This window comes from Pinus tabuliformis, chromosome 1_2 (assembly GCF_031772625.1).
Source record: "Pinus tabuliformis cultivar Carrire ecotype Pingquan chromosome 1_2, CPIR1, whole genome shotgun sequence".
Taxonomy (NCBI): domain Eukaryota; kingdom Viridiplantae; phylum Streptophyta; class Pinopsida; order Pinales; family Pinaceae; genus Pinus; species Pinus tabuliformis.
Window position 1 is genome coordinate 455,905,058 of NC_142298.1, and position 24,510 is coordinate 455,929,567.

At 37.8% G+C, this 24,510-nt stretch overlaps 1 pseudogene; it reads left to right on the forward strand.

Moving 5' to 3' along the window:
- The first annotated feature begins 15,362 nt into the window (after positions 1–15,362).
- On the forward strand, positions 15,363–18,765 carry LOC149206329 (triacylglycerol lipase OBL1-like; annotated as a pseudogene).
- Positions 18,766–24,510: the final 5,745 nt, after the last annotated feature.

Genomic DNA, 24,510 nt, shown 5'->3' on the forward strand with positions numbered 1-24,510 from the left:
GTGTATGTTCATCCATCAAATGCTTTTAACGTCGTTGACGATCGCGACATGGGTGGAGATCCTAAAGTTTCCAGCAACTCATTGACATAATACATGTAGATGCTCCCTCATCAATAATTGTTCGATGAATAGTTTTGTTGAGGGCTTTCACTTGAATGAGGAAAGCGAGTTGAGCTGGTAACTGAGGTTCATATCCTTTATGATTAAAGGACACAAGATTGGAATCTGCTGGGTCAATCCCACCTATTTCTGATAATAGAGCCTGCTTTTGGGAAGGGCAATTTGCAGTACCTTAAGTGTCGACATAGCAGATGGTGATTGGGCCAGGTCCTCTACTATATTATAATTCTGTGCTACTCTGGCACGAGGATTAAATGTCAATTTGTGTACTACTCCCTTTGGCAGCTTTATCATTAGCTCAGGAATGATGGGTGGCACAACTTCGGTCGAAGTCGTTGTCGAACTACTAGGTTGATCAATAACCTTGTTGTTCGACATCTGTGGATTCTCGTAATCTTTATTCCTTGTCGATATCAAAGCATCATTTTGTTGTTTTGAAATGGACAACATAAGCACTTGGGATCGGGAAGCATTTTGATTAGCAACCAGATTGGTTCCCGGGTTTGGAAATGGATCAGTCAATGCCGCTGAGGTTTTTGAACTCTTAAAGAGTTTTTTAACTTCAGCTTTATGTGGACAATCTGTCATCTGATGATCCTCATCGCATATCTGACACCCCACAGGGGGTTTCCTTTGCCCATAAGGGTCTGTGGAAGGTTTTTCAGGAGATGACTCATCCTGCTTCTTCTTTCTCCCTTTCTTTTTCTTCTTGCCCCCTGGTTGCTTCAGTTGTTTGCCCTTGTCGGTTGACACGGCATTAACTTCCGAGGCTAGAAGTTCTTCATTTGCATTTTGATCAGAATTCTTACGGGCTTTCGTAGATGTAGCCTTTGTCGATTTCGTGCTTGTCGTACCTATCACGCCATCACTGGCATGAGAGTCCTTGTTTGATTTAGGAGGAGGAGGAACAGAAAATTCTGGTCTTGGAGCATCAGGGATTTTGTCATAGAGCGTGCCAGACTGAGTATAGATCAAGTCTAGATATATCGCGCGAGCGATGACCTACTCTTCAGTGATGACTCCTCCCTTTGCCAGATCTTCCGTAATAGAAGGTAACAAAGACTTAATAAACCATTCAGCTAGTAGCTGATCAGGGACATATGTCTTCACCATTCTATGACGACGTCGCCACTCATGAATATGATCGGATATGTGAGTGGCCGTTGTCTGTTTGAAATTGGTAAGAGGCTCTGTTCCTGTTTCGTACCTTATTGGTAACTGAAAATGGGGTAAAAAGGTTGTGGTGAGGGTATTGAAGTTATTAAATGAAGCTCTAGGCAATTTGATGTACCATTTTGCTGTCGGACCAGTTAACGTTCGCTAAAAAAGGCGAAACCTAATTGAATCATCATTTGGGGTGTTGGATGAACACCACAGATGAAAGGTCATCACATGATTCGACGGGTCTTCACCTGGATTTCCATTAAATTTAGGAATATCTGACGGAAGTTTATGATGAATCGCCGGCCACCAAGGGGCATAAGCAATTGGATGGTTCGTTAGCCGATTTAGATCCAGTAACTCTAAAGTCGCCACAAAGGGAAATTGTTGATTCAAGTTCAGCGAAGCATACCCAGGATAAGATGGGATTGCTTGAGCAGTGGGTCTTTGCATACCAGCATAATGCATTTGATGCTGATAACTTTGGTAAGGTTGATGGGCGTAACCACTATGAAGTGATTGATGTTGACCGTTTTGAATATACGACTGTCCATTATTTGCAAAGATTTGTTGCTCAGATCCTTGGTAAACTTGTTGGAATTGCGGTTGTTGATATTGCACCAGCCATGGTTGTGAAACCATTTGCTGTTGTCCAATACTGGCTATTTGACCAAGATGAGGGGTAATAGTACCCGTCTGAACCTGGGTCACTCCAGTTAGGGAGCCACTAATCGGTGATTGCAGCTGTGTCATGGAGACAGGAGGTTGTTGTATTACGACCTGAGAAACTTGAGGTTGGCATACAATAGGCAATGCTTGTACTTGCGACACTGTCACAATGGCCAGTGTAGTGGGGATATTCGACATAGGTAGGCTTTGTTGCATTGAGTACACAACTCTTGGTTGTTGAGGCAGTATTGGCACCCAACCACTGGATGTAATTCCAGCATGACCTGAATTCTGTTGAGAACTCCCATATGGTTGTTCTCCCGGAGGAAACAATGAAAGGGTGTACTACCCTCCATATGGTTGCAATCCAGTGCTCAAAGGAACGATTAGCCTTTGGGGACAGGACTGCCCAAATTGATACCGTTGCGAAGGATCAATCTGTTGAGACTCAACATAAGAGATTCCAGATATTATTCCAGACGAACAAACGGGAAGAGACCATACTGTCGAAATAGTCCCTGGATGGACTCCATCTAGTGGTTGAGAGCTAGTTGGGACAGATGGTACACCAACAAACATCGTTGGAGTAGTAGAAGGAAGTTCCGCCGTTGCTATGTTGGATGACACAGTCCTAGATGTGGCCAGTTGTTCAGACATATCTAGTCTATCCAAAAGATTTCCTAGCGATTCTATAGGTACTTCCGATGACAGGAGACTAACTTTTGATAAAGAAGGATACAGGGTGATCCCAACTCCAAAATGTGATGGAGTACTAGATGGAGGATCCTCCACAATCTCTTCTATAGCAATCAATCCAGGTGGAAGAGGAAGACCGTCAGGTCCGTAAAATATTTCTGGTGCCGAAGAAGGTGTAGACTCTGCAGCGACAGATGTTCGGGGAATAACACCTTCCGAATCAGCTGTGGATGGAGCTGATTCAGGAATAGAAGTGTTTGCCATTACACTAGGATCAGTTCTAATGTCCTCTTGTGGCTGCGGAACTTATTCTGTAAAGGCAGGGATACCAGAAATGGTTGGAGTAACTGGAGTCCCTGAGGATGTTGGAACACAAGTTCCAATCAAACCAGGGGACTTTGATCCAGTTAAACGAGTTCGCTTTGTCTGGAATGGTTTCGTCTCTGGAGTCAAAGATGGTTGACTCGTTAGTCTCCACGAACGACGGGGTTTCGATTGACTTTCTTCCACGATTGCGGATTACTCGATCAACTCAAAAGGGGAAAAAGTGATTCCGAATTAAATGAATTTTAGACGCTTTGACACAACTTTCTTTTTCAACTTTTAAGAGTCGAGAAAAAGCTAAAGATGACTCTAGTCACCTTCGATTTTTAATGAGCCTAAAGTGACAAGTGCTCAGATGGACCTTTTCCTTTAAGGAGTCTGAAAAGGAACGAAAGAGACTACTCTAGAAATCTAGGCAGAGGGATTACCAAACCAATCACAAAACTGCAGAATACTTTTTATACTACGACAGTCAATCTTCCCGAATGATGTGTTCAGTGCATTGCGATCGATAGGGCGGCAGACACGGCTTCCTAAGGATAAATGATATAGCCTATTGTGGTCTCCCAATATATACTCGATGGTACATGGGAGCACAAGTCCGTACTTGCACTTGTCGTCTCAAAGAGGAGGAATTACCCAACCTATGATGAAAGCGATAGTTACCAGGCTTTACGACGCCGGAATACGTCTCTAGCCTAGAATTCTAAATGTTGTGTGTTAGGTTCCAAAGCGTTTTTATGTTCATTGAATTTATTTTACAGTTGATCTTTCGTAAGAAGTTTTCCTTTCAGGTTCACCGCGTGACGTAGATATACAATTCCTAAAATGCAATCTAAGATGATAAACAATCATTTAATCTTCTTATTTGCAATGAAAATCCTAGCTACTAAGGAAAGAGAAGCGGGAATCTTTCAACATAGAGCAGAGAGCACACACTAAATGCACTTTCCTAAATCAACAAGCAGTCTAAATGCAAATGCACATGCATGTATTTGTTTTCGCTTTCTTAATGTGTGAATGACAGAAAGAATGCTAAGTACAAATCTGAATTTTTTCAAGCGATAGTACTAATGATTTTCTTTTCAAAAGACGAAAGGAAGATAATGACGACACTTTGCGATTTTGAATTGAAAATTGTTTTTGACACTTGAAAAACTATTAATTCAAATCAAATACAAGAGTAACAGTGTAATCGACCATCCAGAACAACAGGATTCTTTCTTTGACTGAAAATGACACTTGCGACACTTCCAAATCAAAAGACGACAGTTTGATTACGCTACTTCTTTGTAAAAGAGAATTGTAAATGGCGAACAATACATAAAAACATTCACAATTCTTTGTACTAAGGAGGATGAATCATGCAAAGGAAGGGAGTTTCCATATAGGTATACTGATCACAGATAGAAAAACTCCTAAATAAAGTTGAAGAGAGTGAACAAGAAACCAAAATCTGGAGGCAGATGAGGTCTTATTTGATCATCGCACCTGCAACACAAGGAAAGAGCAATGCAGCACACCTACTACACTCGGGAGGTGCGATGCATCCAGTTTCCTAAGAGGAGAAGGTGCGATGGTCCAGGGACGAGACTTCAACTTGGTTCCGGGTCATAGTTTGCAGCTTAGTTCAGGGGTTTAGGCCGAGCAAATGATAGTCAGTAAATGCAAATCACAGGGCTGATCTAATGAGGCTACTGAGCCACCACCAGGGCAATTAGGATGTTTGCAAATCGATCGTTCAGTTTATAAACAAAACCCGGAGATAGACTGAAGCAGCATTGATCTACTTTGCACTTGCATAGCAAATGCAGTTCGAAGGCTAGCTGGCTTGACTTCAGGCTCCATCTGTAAGTTTATTAAGCAAACAAATATAGACAAGAAAACAAGCTATTTGCTCCCCAGCGGAGTCGCCATTTTGTTATCGAGAAATCTAGTGTCTATGTAGAACTGCTAGTCCCACTAAGATGGGTAGCTATCTTAGAAAGAAATAGATTAAAGTTATTCTTATTTTCCTTTATGAGAAGTAGATAGGAGAGGAGCAAAGAATACCAACCTCGATCTCTCACTCGGTTCCTTGCTTGTTCCTTCTCCTCTCTAATAGGTCTTTGCCGCTCCTTCCTTGACCACTCCGCTTCAATGAGTACCTGTAAAGTCAAAGTAGCATAATACCTCTAAAGTGCAGAGATCTACAATCGTAAACAATATAGGACCAGATATATATTGACCACACAAATGCATATATCATCAAACATACAAGAATGTGGAGGAAAACTTGAATAGATTTATTGATAAAAGAGTAGAAGAGAGGATTACAACCAATTGATCTGACCTAGCGTCATCCTCCCAGCATGAAATCCCTTTTTCACCTCATGAAAAGCTTAGATCACCCAACACTATGAAATTCCACCAGGAAACCAACAGCACTTCCTTACAAGATACAAGATTCCAGCCTCTGGATCTCTGGGATGAGGGATCAATATATAGATGATTGAAAGAGGGTGAGTCAGCTTATGGGATTTTGATTAGTGTCTTCTCTTTGATAGTTCTTGATTCCACTTGGAGATTGATGATCTCTTACTCATCCCTGGGCGAATTCAGAGAGGCAAGTGTCATGGGAGAAGTTTCTGGAAGATTCCATGATCATCCACCTTGCAAACTGTCTCTGCCATTTGTCTACTCTCGCCCATCGCACCCTACAAAAGGGCTTTCCAGTATGCATCACACTTTTTACACTGAGCAGGTGAGATGCATCGCACCCTTAGCACTGGGCAGTCTGTATGGTCCAATTTTGACTAGTTCTGAGCAGTTTTCTGTGGAGAACTTCTGGGAGATGATGTAATCAGCTGACCTTGTTCCTTTAGGGCATGAAACAACACTTTTAGGGGCTTAGAAGCCCTCAGTTTATGGACATATGTGATTGGGGTTCCAGTGCCCAAATATGTCTATAACATTCATCATAAATTTTCCCTCATCTAAGTCCTTCGTGACCTTCATCTTGCCTTGGTGCAGAGGGATGTATTCTGGTAACTTGGAAATGGGGTCTACCCCCTCAATATCAATACCCTCTGTGCACATACCAGTGTCTTCCACGCCCTCATCAGATTCTAGGTCAACCAACTTGCCTTTCTCCTACAAAGTAGGCTTCTCTCTCTTCTGGCGCTTCCTTGGTGACTTGCACACCAATTGTGTAACTTTCTTCTTGTCTTTCTTTGTCTTAGGCCCCTCTTTTGTTGGTGTAGGCCTCGGACTAGATGGCATCGATGATTTTGGCACTTTTGCAGGCACCTCTACACTCACAACCACAAAGGTAGCTCCCTCAGAGGCCATCTATCTTCTAACACTTGTAGTTTCCATGGGCGCCGACATGAGGCTAGTAAGGAGCTCCTAGGTTTCCTTAGGCAATTTATCAACTATTGAACTGGCTAGCAAAGCCTCGAAATTATCAAGGTTCATGTGCGCATGATACCTCGAAACCTGAATTTTCAAAATGAAAAGTGTTTTTCGTTGGGCGACCATCTGTAATTTATAGGCAAATTTGCATTCATCTCCAACCGTTCCCCCCAAAATCTGCTCATAAATGGTAGACTAGTGGTAGATTTTCTAATATCTTGCAATTAAATTCCGACTTAAATGCCACCCCCCCACTCCACTTAGCTATTTTCTCACTATCAAATCATGAACAATGACCATAATGGTCACTTTCTGGCTGCCTTGCAGGGTTTCCTCTTCAATAGCGCAACTCCCCTCGCGCTTCTGCTGATATTTTGACGTTCCTCCTTTCTACGCATTCCCTATGTCGTGCAGCTCTATAATCTAGGCAGTGTAGTTTATGGTCTAGCGCCTCGTTTCAGCTACCTGGAGCACTAAGACTGTGCTTCCACCAAATAGTCATATAGTTGGATCCCTGATGTATGGCTTTAATCGGATATCATTTACCTTCCCTGGAAATGGATCTCCATTCAACTTCACTAGATGAATTGCTCTGCCATCGGTAATCTCCCTAATGACATAGGGCCCAAGCCAATGCATCCAAAATTTTCCTGGAAATTTATCATAATTGTTTTCATATAATAACACTAAATCAATTACCTTGAAGGTGTGCAGTTTGATGTGTCAATCATGCCATGCTTTTTCACGCTCCTTTTGAACTTGCTGATGGAATATAGCCAAAAAGGTATCCTCTTCTAGCTCAGTCCGTTGCGCGAGCCTTTCTCCTGGGGCTTCGCGATCCTCCATTCCTGTGAATGACACTATGTGTAGACTAGTTACAATGTACTCCATCAGCATCACAACTTCTATGCCATAGACTAGCCTGAAAGGTGTTTGTTGAGTCAGATTTTTGCAAGTCGTTTTGTAAGCCCATAGCACCGTGGGTACGCGCACATCCCAAATATTCATTTATGCATTGCAAACCTTCATCAACGCATTATCCAATATCTTATTAAATGCTTCTACCATCCCATTAGCTTGCGGGTGATATGGCGTACACTTCTGATGATAAACTTAGAATTCCTCCATCAGTGCACTGATTATTTCATTAAGGAAATGTGTGCTGTGATCGCTCATCAAAATATTTAGGCAACCAAACCTAGTCAATACATACTCAAATATGAACTTTACTGTTGTTGCCCCTATACAGTCCTTCATAGGCTACGCCTCCACCCATCTGGTCAAATACTTAGTCGCGGTGATGATGTAACGTGCACCCGTCTTCTTTCCCAGAGGCTAAATTGGCCCTACAAAGTCAAAATGACATATGTGGATTCAGAGGCAGCTCATCCCTCCTCAATGGCTTTCCCATCCTCTAACATGAATCACATGACTTACAATAAGCCTTGGAATCCTTATGAAGCATTGGCCACCATAGCCCAGCGCGTAAAATCTTTTGCATTCTTGCTTTTCCTCCATAATGTCCTCCCGCGGCTCCTCCATGAACTTCAGCAATGATGCTGCTCCGTTCAAAGTCAGGTACATAACGTCAAAAAATTTCATCCAAGCCCATTTTATATAAATGCCTTGCAATGATAGAAAAGTCTGCCACATGCACCACCAATTCCTTCTTTTGTTGGCTAGTGTACCCTTCTGTTGTTGTCCCTGTCATCAGGAAGTGTATGATATCTGCAAAGTGATTTTTCGCAATAGGCACTACAAATTGCTGCACGTCAGGCAATCCTTACTCCAAATTAGTAGGCCCCTCTCCTATTTCAATGTGCAACAGATGATACGGTCTGACATTCAATCATCCTAGATTCACAATAACTTTGAAATCATATTCTTGAAACAACAACAACCATATGCATATCTTCCCCCCGAACACAAGCTTGTTGACCAAGTATTTCAACGTGGAATCGTCCGTATACATTTTAAATTTTCCACCTAACAAGTAGTGTAGGAACTTATGGAGTGCATACACCATAGCCAACCCTTCGTGCTTTGTCGTTGAACAGTTCTTCTCATCTTTAGACAATTTTCTACTAGAAAACGTTATAGGGCGATCCAAATCTCCCTCACTGGCTTGTGTCTGGCCCCAACACAATACATGACGCATCCACATGCACATGAAATTCCTTCTTCCAATCCGAGAAGACTAGGATTGGCATGGTGATCATCTTTTCCTTTAACACATCTAAGCTTTGCTGACACTCTTCATTCCAACAGAACGTAGCATCCTTCTTTAGCAGCTTCTCCATCGGTGCAGTATTCTGGGCATAACTCTTAATGAAATTTCTATAGTATCCTGTATGCCCCAATGTTGCGCGCAACTGTTTCACACTTCTTGGTGCCTCCAAATTAATTATAACCATGATCATAGAAGGGTCTACCATCAGGCCTTGTCTTCATACTACATAACCTAGCAAGATCCCAAAAGGGACACAAAACAAACATTCTTTAAATTGAGCATGATCTGGTACCTTCGGCATGTATCCAACATCAAGCATAGACTAGCTACGTGGCACTTTACCAATCCAAACACCATCCAATCATCGAAGTATACCTCCAAAAATTTGTGAATGAAGTCCTTGAACGCTGCGATAACTACACGCGAAAAAATCGTTGGCACGTTCTTCAGCCCAAACAGCATCACAATATACTGAAAGCATCACCATTCAGTCGCGAAGGTCGTCTTACTTCTATCCTCTGGTGTAATCTTGATATGATGGTACCCAGATAAACTATCAATGAATGAATATGCTTCTTGACCACCAACATTATCTAGTACTTCGTTTGTGAACACAGTCGGAAAGGGATCATGTACGCAGGCATCATTCAACTTCTTGAGATCTACACATATCCTTATTTCATCATTTTGCTTCTTTTATTGGACTACTATTGGGCTCACCCAATCATATTCTTCGACTGGTTCATTAATATCTGCGGCAAGCATTTTATCCAACTCTAAGTGGACCTTTTCTTTATACTTAGGGTTGAGGCGATAAGGCCTTTCCTTAATCGGCTTTGCGTCTGGTTTCAATGTGATTTTCATAAATCCTAGGTCCCCTATTATCCCTTTCAAATCTAAAAACTTTGTAGGGAACAAGTCTTTATACTCGTGGAGAAATTCGACGACCTTATCTACTGTTGCATCATCCCAGTAGTCCCAAATCTTTCAAATTTCGGCTTCGCCTCTGTCCCAATGTTCACTTGTCTCGTTTTCAGAGGTGCGATGATATTTGGATTCTCAATTTGCGGTCCTTCAACTTCACAGTGACCTTCAATCTCTAGGATATTAATGTTCCTCGAGTCCTCGTCTTCCTCTTCAGCAGTCACATTGTAGCACTCCAACATGTGGCGTAGCTGGGTGGTCCAATCTAATTAATTCCAAGGGATCCTGTAGTATTCTAAAGATCGTTTCCTTGACTTCCTGTAATGCCTCATTAATACATTCAAATCAATCTTCAAAGCTAACCGTCATCAATAATTCCTGTTGCAAAACGTCTCTTTCTTCAGTGCCATGGTGAAGCTCCGTTTCTGAGTACTAGTTCATTGATATTACATCCAAAGTATGACAAAACAGATGCACCCATTTAGGCTAAGGCTCTGCTCCATAAACCTTAGTACATTTGGCTAGGTGATCGTGCGGATCATCCCTTCCATCATATCTCTCTATTAGCCACACTTGTGGGTGACCAAACCACAATCTCATCATATTTATGTACACGCGGCAATAATCAACCTGTCTTTGTGCGCACCCCACCATCTTGTAGGCGTAGCGCGTAGTGCCCAATCAAGGCTTAGAAGCAATGCTTCTCAGGAACTTCCCTCTGAAATGCATCCAAAAATTTATCAACATTAGTTAAACCATCATAATAGGGTAGATCCCTTACCTCCGATGATACACAATGCAGCGACTTGGTCATCATATTACAGGGCAGCATAGATACTTCATGCAGTTAGTTCTCCTAGTGTTCCAATTCCTCATCTAAATCTGATGTGCAAGAAATTTCGTGGTCCCAGGAAATGCATCCATCTTCTATGGGATTCACCCAATCCTGGTCTCGCGTTGTTATCTTATAAATCTAGTCCAAATCATCATCACTTTCATAATCACGGGCAGGTTCAGTATAGCATGGTCCTTCTGCAAGGTCCAAGGGCACTACTGTGCAGAGGGCTTTCTTCTCAAATATCATCTTCCACTTCTTCAAATTGATTACCCCATTCATGTTAGTGGCCTAATCAATCCCAATGAGTGTAGGGTAGGGATTGTTGTCATCCACAATCTCTATTACTTCGAAGTCATCCAATGCACTCACGCCCTCAATATCAACTGTCATTCACTACAATCTTCCCATGGGGATGATTTTCTGCTGATTTTCCATTCTTAACTGGATCAGAGACCACTGCAGCGCATGTCTCCCCATCCTCTCCCATGTCTGTTTAGGCAAAACATTCGCATCTAACCCCATATCCAGAATTACTTCATCCATCTCATATTCTCCTATCTGCGCAGTGAGCCTCATCTCACGCCCCATTCTTGCCTTATGCTTACCAATCTTCCTCATTATGTGTGGTCCTTTGGGAGTATTTTATTTTCCGACACACTTCTTTATTAGCTCCTGTAGTCCCTTCACAACCTTGCTATCACGCAACAACTTCATACAGGTCTCCAAGGAAGTAGTAAGCATGGAAGGGTCCATCTCTTTAGTTGACTTATCCTGACTTTCTAAGGTAGAGGCCTCAGCAAAGCTTTTCTTTGCTTCCATAAATGTTTCCCTTACATGCTCTAGATCAAACTCAATCTCCTTTTCTGGGGCTTTGCAGACCCATTCACTTTCTTCAGTCTTCTTCCGCTTATCTTCGCTAGTCGTCTTTCCACTCTGGAGCCAATATTTACCTTAGGATCCTCTTCGTGAGGCTTTGCCATCATCATATGCAAGTTCTGAGTCAGCTGTAAAGGTTGTGCCCCCCGTTTCACGTATCTTAGCTATGAACACCGGGAAATCTTCAGTCGCATGGTCAAATTGAGTACAATATCAACATGAAAGACGCGTCGGATTCATGCATTCTTGTGCATAGTGTCTTGGTCCTCCATAGTTGTAACAAATGACCTATCCTCGACCTATACCAAGTCCTCCTCCACCCCAACCTTGTCCACGCCCATGATATTCCCCTCGCGCTCCCCCAATGCCTTGGTCTAGAGGCTGGGTTTCTGCTCGCACTGTATATGTGGGTGTTCTATCCATCATTAGCTCAAAACTATGAAAATTACACTCATAATGACCCACCGATTGACAGAAGTTGCAAAAGAGCTATTGCGGAGTTTGTACAAATTTTTGTAGCAAATGGCAATTGTCAGTCACATGTTTTCCAGCTACCTAACAGATAGCACACCATAGTGTGAGCCTTGTACTTGGTCCTGCTTGAGCTTCTGGCCTCAGAGGCATCGGTCCCCTTGCTGCAACATAATTCACGAAGACTGGATAATGATCTTTGTCATGCCGCTGACTTTTACACTTCAGGCACCAAATTTCTTCGCGCACCTCCGGCTGAACTGTTCTATCTTTCTTCAAGCTCTGAAATTCTAGGCCCAGGTTCTACAACTACGCGTGAATTTGATGAACCCCCAAATTAGTATCTTGCATTGGAGTCTCATTCAATCTCAATGCAATCTCTAGGGCTTCTACTTGGGTCCCAATCTTTTGTTGTGACAAATCAACCCTTAGATGAGGCAGGAGCGAAGCCAAAAACCATTTGTTGTGTTGTCCATCCGTAAGGCTTATGTTGGCTTCGTGGATTGTGCACTTCAAACTCTGATCCAAATCCCAGGGTGTCTCTCCAGGCTTCATCATGATCTCCTTGAATCCCACAATTGATTGAGCTTCAGACTCGGGCCTACTAAATTCCTTATTCAACGCAGTCTGAATATCTTCTAATGAAGCCATCAGATTATCAGTGTAGTACTTAATGTACCATGTTATCACGCATTCCTAAAATGCGGTAACCAATGTTGCTTTCTTCATTTGATAATTTGTAATAGCCTAAGCTTCCGATACAACCTTCACGACGAACCAAAATTGCTTTGGGTCCTCAGTTCCTGACCCCTTGAACACAGGAAATTTTATTGAATTCTCCTTATTGGATGGTGGTGGAGGTGGTGATGGTGTGGGTGAAGGCATATGTGGTAGGGGTGAAGATGGAGGTGGTGTGGGTGGATGAGGTATTCGCGGGAACCCTTGTCTTATCAGTTGAACAACGATCTGTGGAGGAGCTTGTGCTGCTTCCTCGTCATCACTCAGAGGGGAGGTCCAATCAGAGGGCTATATGCAGGGCTTGTTTTCCATTTATCCCTAAAGATATTTCCACTTTGCATAGCTCCAAACATCAAGGTAGATGCATAACCTACTTTTCAGAGAAGAGCATCTCAATCCAAGTATTTAAAGACCTTAAATACTTACCTCGCGGTCTCTTGAAGAAGTGGCAGTCTGCTTCGCTAAAACTGACTGACGTATCGACTGCGAACTCTGTCACGAATCCTTCTATGATACAATTGAGGCAATGATCAACAACACGTGCGACCTTATCTTTAGAGGCTTCCAATATTCACACTAACTCCAGGGTCCAAACTATCGGACTGTCAAGTCTCCACCTTCCTTGCTCGTCTGCTGATTTCACGATCCACTCGTATAATTCATCTGGGAAGGAATGGAAGAAGATTTCATGTATCTCTATGTACAGATATCTATCCAACCACTGTTCTTTCGTCAATCACAAATTCTTGTTCTCTTGCTCCATGAATTCATGGATATTTCTATCCAACCAGTCTTTGATTTCTTTCTTGGTTGGATTATAGTGATGTGACATCACACATCTCTTTATGCAAATCCCGATCTCGACAATGGAACCATTTGTTGGCTTGATGGGCCCTAACCTGGGTTCAACATTAATTAGCCAAGAAAATCCCTACACTACTAACCCTTTCGGCATCAATCTGCGGAGCACGGGCTGAAGTCTGACTCGAAGCAATATAAGGGATGCAGGAACCAAGTTTTTGCACCCAGAGATGGTAGTGATGTCATTTTATACCCTAAACCTTCCTTCACGTAGGTCAATAATCCTTTTATGGCTTATCGATATACTCCTCTTAGTCGTCCTCTAACCCTCTACAAAGGTCTATGACTGTCCTTCGCATACCCTAGATAGGCGGATCAAACACTTACATGACTCTATAACTCTTCTTACTTCTGTATTTACCCAGACTAGCTAAAGCATTGAATAAAATTAGCATGCATTAGGATGATCTTCACGTAAACAGATATTCTTACTTGCATTCATATAGCAAAACAAAATATATGGATTCACGCATCATTATAACATTAAAACATAAACCTAGTATTCATCATAAAGTGATCATATGAATTTATAACAGAAGTAAAATAGATCATACAAAGATAATTCTAGAATAATTCTCTTTATTGATGCTTAAGATCTTCTTTACAGACTCTGACTGCCCTATGCACATATCTGCAGGGGTCCGCGCACTCAGTTGTGAACTTCTACCCTAGGCCTTTTCACACACAATTGTAAAGCCTCTTTCCTACGCTAAGACTCTTCACTCTTAGCTCTCACAGACCCATTACATTCATCAATGACTCAAAACATTCCAAGACTCAATTGCCTTAGACTCCTCTAAGGCTCTCCTTTTATACAATCCCCTAGTCTGCAGACCATGGGTGGATCTCTTAATGCCGACATGACTTACATAAACTAAGGGTGGAAATCATTGATGACTCTTTACATCTTCGCACTCTGTGACCACAAAATGTGGAGACTTTACGTTCTTTACACAAAAACTTGGGCTTTTAACCCCAAAATTGACTCTGGGGGACCCGTTCCCAACAATTGGGCAACTGCTGGGCAATATTGTGCAATTATGTGTTTTAGAGGTGAGGGATTGTTAGCTGGATCTGCGCATTGCGCAATCCCAACTACCAGGAGAGTTGATGATGACTGGAACTGCGTAATGCACAGTCAAGTGTGGCTTTCATGCTGGCTGGAAATGCACATTGAGAAATCCCAATGGAAAATACTCCGAGACTGGCTCCTAGAACTATGTAATGTGCAGTCGGAGCCAGTCACTGGCAACCTCTGCATAATTTATGGAGCCAAGGCAGAGCCTTGAGATCCAGAAATGTGTGGTGCATGCGAGGAAAAGATAGATGCAAGTAAAGGAAGCCTAGATCTGCCCATGGGCAACATGAAAATGAGAAGATCTGAATGTATGAGTGAATGTTGGTGCATATTTGAGTGAATGGTGATGAATGTAATAAAAAAAATGAAGGAATCAGAGACACAAAAGAACAAAAAATCTTGTGGAGAGAGTAGCCGCAATAACGACTATCAGTGCAAAAAATGGGTTATGCATGTGATGCTTAGGAAAGGAAATGAAAAACTTAAAAAAATCAAAACGCCAACAACTATTCAATAAAATGGGTAAAGCATCACTCTCACAAGCCAAGGAAACAAAAGCTACAGAAAAAGAAGCAAAAGACAAGAAAAACAAGACTTACCTAGAAAAGCTGCTTTGACTGCGCCAAAGGTTCCTAGATGCCACGGGAATGCCAGAGCTCCAAGATTAAATGTGCAAATGAGATATGCGAGTGTCCATTAAATAGATTTCATTGATTTAGGGCTGATGACGCGAAAAGAAAAAAAATCTAGGAAAAAGCGACACATGGCGATAGTTTCTAGAAATAACTTAAGTGTAACTTCAACTACCAAAAATAGATCCCTATTTTTTAGGGATAATTTTTCATTTTTTTCTTTCTTCTTTTTTGGGAAAGGATGCCATGCATGCATTGAGAAATTACGCAATACTAGGAGAATCGGGTAACTCACCGGCACATGCATCGGACAACATCTGAGGGAATTCTTCTGTGCAATTCCTGGGCTGCATGGTTCTGGCTGGCCCTCATGCTTTGCGTAATTTCCCAGTTGAAGACAAGCTACATCTTACTCAATGTAATTCTGGAGTTGAAATTCGCTACTGGGTTGAACTACACATTTTCCTAAGAGAAAGTTTGGTTGCCCTCTAGGATTGCGTTGGGCATAAAGGCAGTGCTAGAACCAAATGCAACCAAGTCACAAGGTAAAATTGTGGTTAGACAACACATCAAGTAAGAAAACACAAGTTGTAAAGCGAAATATAAAACTCAAATGAAAGCACAAGTACCTGGGCAGTGTAAGACAAGCTGTTGAGATTTTAGTAGGGAGGGTCCAACGTGAAGCATAGGAAAATTTTTTGAGGGCGGTTGTAGCCGCTACAACATTCTCTTATAATTTAAACATCTTTATGGCAATTTATTTCATGTCTGCAAACTGTTTGTTAAAATTCCTCTATGGCTGTAGATTGCATGCTTGCAATCTATTTGTTAAAATTCCTCAATGGTTGTAGACTACATCCTTGCAAACTATTTGATAAAATGTCCCCGTGGTTGTAGATAGCATGCTTGCAAAATTTTTGCTCAAAATTCTCCAATGGTTGTAGCTTACACGGATGCAAGCCAATTGTAAAAAACAAAAAATCCTCCAATTTGTTGTGGTTTTTCATGTTTACTAATGTGTTTATAGGAATGCATCAATGAAGATGGTTTATAAGTTTACTTGTGTGAGAAGTATTAGTATTATTGTGAGGCAATGATGAATGACGTTACGTAATAACATACATGTTGATAATCATTGAAGATATGATTAAAAATGTGAGATAATGTTTGGAAAGGTCATTAAACATCATGGATTAATTATAGAGTTAAATATTTACATCGATAGGCATCCCCTCCTATTGGAGTTGGGCACTTTAATGATTTTACTAATCAAAAAAATTGATCGGATGGTTTCAATTGAAAGATGCCAGCATATTCTCGTAGTTGCCACAATATCAATGGATTGAATTCACACTACTAACTTCCCTGCATATCTAAATCACATGATTAAACCTTGTTTAAATTATTTTTTTACAAAGCTCCATTAAAAATTTACCATGCCATTTGTTAATTGACACCTATTAGGATTAACCATAATGGGAAGACTACAAAATGTAACACACACCTTACACATACACTTGGCATAGTAGTGGAAAGGTGTATTTCCGATGGGTCTTGTTTATGGCCACGTATAGAGATTAAAAAACTTAAATTAAAAATAATTAAAAATTCTCTATGCATGTGAAACGAATGTCCATTTAAATTCTTAAACGTATGGTTGTTAGAACATGGAGGAATAACTCTCAACAAATAACGTAAAGTTTCTTCGCCCAGCATGTCATAAACCTGACCTAATGTCGATTTAAATTCTTAGACATATGGTGGAGGAATAACTCTCAACATGGATAAGTAACGTAAAGTTTCTTCGTCGAGCATCTCATAAAGTTTCTTGGGCGTTTGCATTTTCTCCCTTTTCCTGCTATCTCTTCTTCAGGGGCATTGAGATCAGGTCTGTTCAGTCCTTTCTTGATGGGGGCATTGAGATCCGATGTTTTAGAATGCCCCAACTCCATCAAATCAGACGTGAATCAGACTTGGAAAATCAGGCTTTCGCTTATATTGATAAAACTTATCCAGATTGTTGTTGTACCATTAGCCAACTTGGGGACCTGTATAGAATTCTATTTAAATCTGCTTTCAAGAAATGGTGGATTGCTAAAAACACTCTTCAGGCCACTCACTGGTGATTTTATTCATCTTTTTCTTTATTTTATACGCGATTTTAAAGTATTAAGAATTAAATTTAAGGATTTTATCCTCAGCCAACATCATGAGTTAGGAACTGGTGATTTTTATTGGTCTGTTTCTTTCTCATAGATCTCTTCTTAATATATTGAAAAATTGAATAAGGAATTCACCCTCAGCCAACATCATTAATTAGGGTTTGGCTGAATGTTTTGATTTGTTCAGGCCAAAGAATCGTAATACCGAGAAGAGGGTCTGACACGTTCCTCAGTATCATCGGCCTTCTTGAGCATCGCGTAAACTTGTATCATGGCAGAACCAGGGGACTTATTGACTCAACCATTGAACCCAGGAAAAAGTTCTATGCAGGCCTTTGTGCCATGGCTTCAACTGTAGCTTATGAAAACAAACTGGTTATCAGAAACAGAGTCACAAAACATTGGGAGGTAGTGTTTAGTTTCCATGAATTTTAGTACTTGTTTATTCATGCAAAACTCTATTTGATTTAATAAATATTTCAACCTGATCCTGCAGATGCACTTCGTGGAGTTCTTAGACTGCTGGAATAGTATATATGCAACTCTTTGGCTTCAATAATCTATGATTCAGTCATATTATATATATATAAAATAATTTTTCGTTCATTAATTGATGTTAAGATTGACTTGTATATAATCAGATCACTTGCAAAAGAAATCAACGCAAGCCTTTATATTCTGTGATAAGGAGGTGGACGCCCAACTAATAGTGATAGCCTTCAGAGGAACAGAGCCATTTAATGCAGATGACTGGGAAACAGATCTCGATTTCTCATGGTATGAATTCAGCCAAATCGGAAAGGTTCATCTTGGATTTCTGGAAGCTTTGGGTCTTGCAAACCATTCACAAAACCCCTAGATCTTCGATAATCATAGTAATTATGACAATGTTGTGCGTACTGTTGATATTGATAAATAAGATCCTGAAAAGCCTTTAGCTTATTATGTTCTTCGTAAGAAATTGAAATAATTATTACAAGTTCACAGAAATGCAAAATCCATTGTGACAAGCCACAACCTTGGTGGAGCCTTGGCTGTGTCGTTTCCAGTAATACTGTTTATACACAAGGAAGAGGGGCTATTGGAGAAAATGGTTGGTGTTTATACATTCGGACAACCAAGAGTTGGAGATGAAGTATTCACAGAGTTTATGAACAAGAACATAAATGAAACAGTACCCACATATTTTAGAATCGTCTACTGCAATGACCTAGTTCCTAGACTGCCTTTCGACGATCCAATATTTGAGTACAAGAACTTTGGTGTATCCCTTTACTACAACAGCTGCTACAAAGAGAAGGTACTTACACTACTGCTCTTCACATTCTCTTCAACCAGAAAATCCCGTTTCATTTCTGATACAATATTTTGTTCAACCTCATGCTCATATTAAATGGTTTATTTTTTGACAGAATCTTCTGGAGGAGCCCAACATAAATTTCTCGCTATTATATTTCATCCCCCTAAGCATAAATGTTGTGTGGGAATTGGTGCAAAGTTTATTCTTGCAATACACAAAAGGAAGGGACTTCAAAGAAACAAAATTTTCGACGCTCTTTAGGATATTAGGGCTTATAATTCCAGGGATTTAGCAAATGTTCATCCATACTATTATGTTAGGTTTTGTTTCTTTCTCCGTGGAGATGAGAATAAGAGTTCTATCTAATGTTCATCCATATTATTATGTTAAGTTATTTATTTCTTTGTGGAGAGGATCATACAAGGTCTTTTAAACGAGAGATTCATAAAAGTAATAACAATATTTAGTTGAGAAGTCACTATTTTGAAAATGGTTTTAGATGTTAAGTTTTTACAACAATAGGTTTATATCTTAACAATATTGTTTTAAGGAACTAGGTTTAGCTTTATGGTTTTAGAGTAGTATGATTAGGTTTAGGTTGGTAGGTTTAGGTTTAAGATTTTTAATATTGATATTCAATGGTTTGTATATTATTAAAATTGAAATAATTGATCTTAAATTGTTATTATAAAAATGGCCCATCTTATTTATCATCCCAAAATTTTAAATAAAATAAACAACTATGATCTTGAATGGACAAATTACTTATACTAATTCTTTTATTCTTGTACAGCTAAACTTAATCTTAATTATTATATATTATTTGTTTGTGTTTCCTCAATCTTCCTTCAACAAACCATTCAGCTAATAAAAACATAACACAGACAATAACATCTACCACAAATGCCAAGAACCTTGTGTTACTGTCTCTCCAACCACATTATAGCTACATGTTCATGTTTAAATTAGGAATAAAAATGCTAAAAACCATTTATACAAAACAAGTATTGTTAATTGTTTCCATGTAGACAATACAAAAAATGAAAGGATGATTAAAAGGATCTCTCATTTTCAGACTTATTTATTGTTCAAATATGTATTTTTTGTTGAAGAAACTATATCGAGCTAATAAAATTTCCATATTTTTAAATTAAAATACTCAGAAAATTAGATGCTTATAAACCTGCAATAAACATGTAATGGATTAATAGCTTGGATCTTTCTATAAATTTGTAGTTACTTTGATTTCATTTTTATTGAAAATGGATATATAAACTTGATCTACAGTCCAAATAATGAAATGAATCATTTTAAATTTGTATTATTATGTTTCAATGTATTCATTCATGAAAACTTACAAATATATAAACTTAATTGTAAAATTAAAAAATATAAAAAAATTAACAATGCAAATACATAATAATATTTAAAATGGTGAAAACTAATCATTTTAAACCAATTTACAACTTGAAAATGTAAAATTGTGTTTCAAAACTTATTTAAGCAACCACAATTCACAATTACCCCTTAATGTTTGATTTATTTATATTCAATTAATTAATAACATAATAAGTTAATAATAATTGAAAATATTATTTTTTTTTGTTTTAATTTACTAAATCTTAACCATATATAATCTTTTTTTTTCATAAACAAGGAAACCAAGATAATGGTGGCATGAAATGTAGCTTAAAGAAAACATTAAATTTGAGAGGGGCCATAAGCAAATGAGTAATTTTAGATTTATATTATTAATATTTTTATTTAAGATATTCTTAAAACATACAATTTTCTGTTTTGAGAAAATTTAATTTTTTGTTTAAATTGGATAATAAACTTGCTATTTATTAATTCTATACTTAATTATATTCATAATGATATTAATATAAATATCTACATTTAATAACAAAATTAAAATCCAATTTTATTAAAATATAATTAATTTAATATTAATATATTTTTATGTCATATTAGGTATTAATATGTTTTGACATTATATTAAGTTTAGATTATTATGTTTTAAGATTTTAGACATCTGTGGTTTATATATTCTGAGTTAGTAATTGGAGAATCCACAGTAATACCTATATTCTGTCAACGTTTCAAATCCCAACAGAGATCCATCCTCAGGACTATTTCTGAATGTTGATAGTAGAAGAGCTAAAATGCGAGATAGTTATGATTTAAGGAAAAATGAAGGTCGGTTGCTTAATAATTAATATTATCCAAATTTTTAAGTTTTTAAATTAAATTAGGTTATTTTATTTATTTATTATTATTATTATTTTTATTCTAATTCCTATAATTTTTATTTTATAATGATCAATTAATAGTAATACTAAATAGTAATAATAAAACTTAATAGTAATAATTTCTCATAATAATAATAATAATAATAATAAGTATTATAATTTTTATAAATATTCACTACTAATTTATATTATTATTGATAGTTTTCATAGATATTATAATTTCTAGTTATTTATAAAAAATAAATATTAATAATAAATGTTATAATAACTATAATAATAATAATAATAATAATAATAATAATAATAATAATAAATTTTTTATTAAATTGAATATTTATGTAATTATTTTAGGGGTTAATTGGATTTATTTTTAATTTTTTTTTATATGAATTAATAATAACACTAATAATTTATAATCATTTATAATAATAATCAGTAATAATTTATAATAACTTTCGCTGGATGCGGGTGGTAGATAGACATTTATGGTGTATGAGCAGGCGGGCAAACAGGCGGCCCATCCATACAGCCATCTGTGCCACCGCTTGTGTGCTCTCAAGGCAAATTATGGCTCTCAGGTTGGCAACATTAACTACCTAGGAATTTCGAGACATTCCCTGCAACTCCCAAATTATGGATCAGGAGACTCCACTTAACTTCATTCAGCCCCTCAATTGTTCTTGTCCTCCTTCCGTCTCTGAACTGAGCCTCCACACAGCTACTGGAAGACGCTGCAGATTATTATGCTGCGTAGACCTTGGCAATGGTATTCACCACTCCCAATCCCTTCTTTGCCATCTGCGGTCTGAGATCCCATCTCCTTCCTCTGCTACGCCTGTGAATTCAGTGGAACCCCGACTTTTTCCTCCCATGGAGCCTCTCTCCATCAGTCCCATGAGATATCGTCACAGATTGAGCAGTAGGCGCGGAGGAAATCGTGGTTGTGCTCCGCGTTCCAAATATCGTCCCCCCTCTGCCTCTTCTTCCCCTTCAGTTTCCTAGTCCCCCACCCTCTCTAATCCCAGCCCCCAAGGCAGATATCCGAACACGAGAAGCAGACGTGGAAGAATTAGCTCCAGCAGGGCTCGTCACTCTAGAAGCATCCCTCTACATGCAACGACCAACGCCACCTCCTAGCAAGCACACTTCCAGTTTCAAAGCTCCCTGAACAAGCCGAGCATTATGATCACCATCACCGTGGACTTCAGGGAAATCTCTGCGTCCAATTCAGAACCTTCGCTCAGCAGGGATTTCAGCGAAGTTCCTTCTTTTAATTTTGAACTAGGGGAGCCAAGCTCCAGATTTCCGCCAACAGATAAGGATCTCCCCTCAAGCAGCAATCCGCGAACACTGGAAAGCGAAACCCACCGAAAGGATAAGGGCATACAACTTGAGGATAGCACAGGTGGTGGTCATGCAGAATACACAGGTTCTGACATCTACAGGTGGTGTCTGATAGTGGAGGAGGAACCTACAGAGGAAACCAAGCAGTAGCCCACCAGGTCACGTGGCGAGCCTTAATCTGGTTTTGTTCATAACTAACACTTGTCTTTTGTTTCATGCATCCTATCCAGTCTTTTACTATCTTATTTTCCTTCTCGTCCGTAAAATTTTGGAATTTTGTCCCCACTGGTTGACTTATAATGGACAAGTTTGAGTCAAGTTTTGATTTACTCAGTCTTAACTCTAATTTTTTGTATATGGGAACTATAGCCCCTACATGGGCAGCTGAAACTTTCTTAATTTTGGGCTTGGACTGGTTTCCCCTTCTGGGGCAGTCTCGATCTCAAGTTTGGAAGATTCAAATGGTCATTCCATTGACCCAGTACCGCTGAGGCTGGTGCCTCCTTGTACATTATGCCTATATCAATAAATTAGTTTTACTTATATATATATTTAAAATTATAATAATAATAATTAGTAATAATTTATAATGATAATAATTAATACTTAGTAATAAATATTATAAATAATATAAAAATTCCTACTAATTTTTGTTAATAGTTATTTATAAATAATAAGAAAAGTTAATTCTTGATATGAATTAATAATAACATTGACATTTAATAGTCATAATTAATAATAATTAATAATTAGTTGTAAATATTATAAATATTCACTACTAATTTTTATTATGTTTTAATTTTTAGGTTTGCATTATTAGAGTTTAATATTAAATTATTTAATGTTTTTATCCATAGAACTTATAATATTGAGTTATATTGAGTTTTTAATATTAAGTTTAATGTTAATTATTGATATTAATGACATTTAATTAATATTACTATTATAATTAATATTAATATTATAACTAATATTAATATTCATTATACATTTAATAAATAATATAAATTTAAGTTATTTTAATTTTAATTTATTTAATGTGGTAACTTTAAATTATTTTAATTTTGTGATATTTTAAATTATTTTAATTTTGTGATGTTTTAATTTATTAATAATATTATTTTTAATTTTGTGTTGTTTTAATTTATTAATAATATTAATATTAATACTAATTAATATTTTTATTATGAATATAATTAACATTAATAACATTAAATATGTATAAAATTTTAATATAAAGCTTTAATATTATTATTAATATTAATTTTAATTTTAATTTTAATAATAATATTAATTATAATATAAATTAATATGAATGTGAATATTAATATTACTCGTAGTATTATTATTATTTATAAATATTAATTTTAACATTAAATACTTTTATTAAATAATATTATTATTGTCAATTATGGTCTAACGTCGCAATGTGACAAAGATTGTCTCAATATGAAAACAAATCATGGTCAAATGCTATTTTATGACAAAGATTGTGTCAATATGAATATATAAGAATATCGTCGACCATGTCTCATTATGAAAAATATTTTATCAATATGAAAATCAACTCTGATCCATCATGGTCAACCATGGTCAATAATCATGATCACGATGTAACGAAGATTGTCTCTTGGTCCAACAACAATGGCCATCCATGGTCAACCATGGTCCAATGTCAATTGTGACAAATATTGTCTCAATATGAAAATCAACCATGGTCAACCATAGGGTTTATGATATTAATCATAGGGTTTATGTTCCTAGGTTTAATTTTAAGCCGAGTGTTTACAATATTAATCCCTTGGGTTTATTAATTTTAGGGTTTATATTCCTATGGTTTAATATTCATTCTAGGGTTTAATGTTATTCCCCTCGGTTTTTAATCCCTTGGGTTTTTAATATTAAACCACACTCAACTAGGATAAATCATGGTCAACCATGATAAACCATGGTCAACCATGTTTGTTTTAGGGTGACAAAAATTGTCTCAATATCAAAAGCAGCCATTGTCAACCATCGTCAACCATCGTCAACCATTATCAACCATTACAAAACTTGGGTTTAATACAAGGTTTATAATATTAGGACTTTTTAATATTTAGTTTATAATACTAAATTTTAATATTGGCTTTATAATTTGTGATACTAGGGCTTATAATATTAATCATAGGGTTTAATGTCAATCCCTTGGGTTTATCGATCACTTGGATTTTTAATATTAATATTTTGAGTTTATTAATCCCTTACATTTATAATATTAATCCCTTGGGTTTAAAATTATTCCCCTCACTTTATAATTCCTTGGATTTATAGCAATAATCTCTTGGGTTTATAATATTAATCCTAAGGTTCGTAATATTAAATTAGGGTTTATATTCTTAGGGTTTAATATTAATCCCATGGGGTAATGTTATTCCATTCGGTTTTTAATCCCTTGGGTT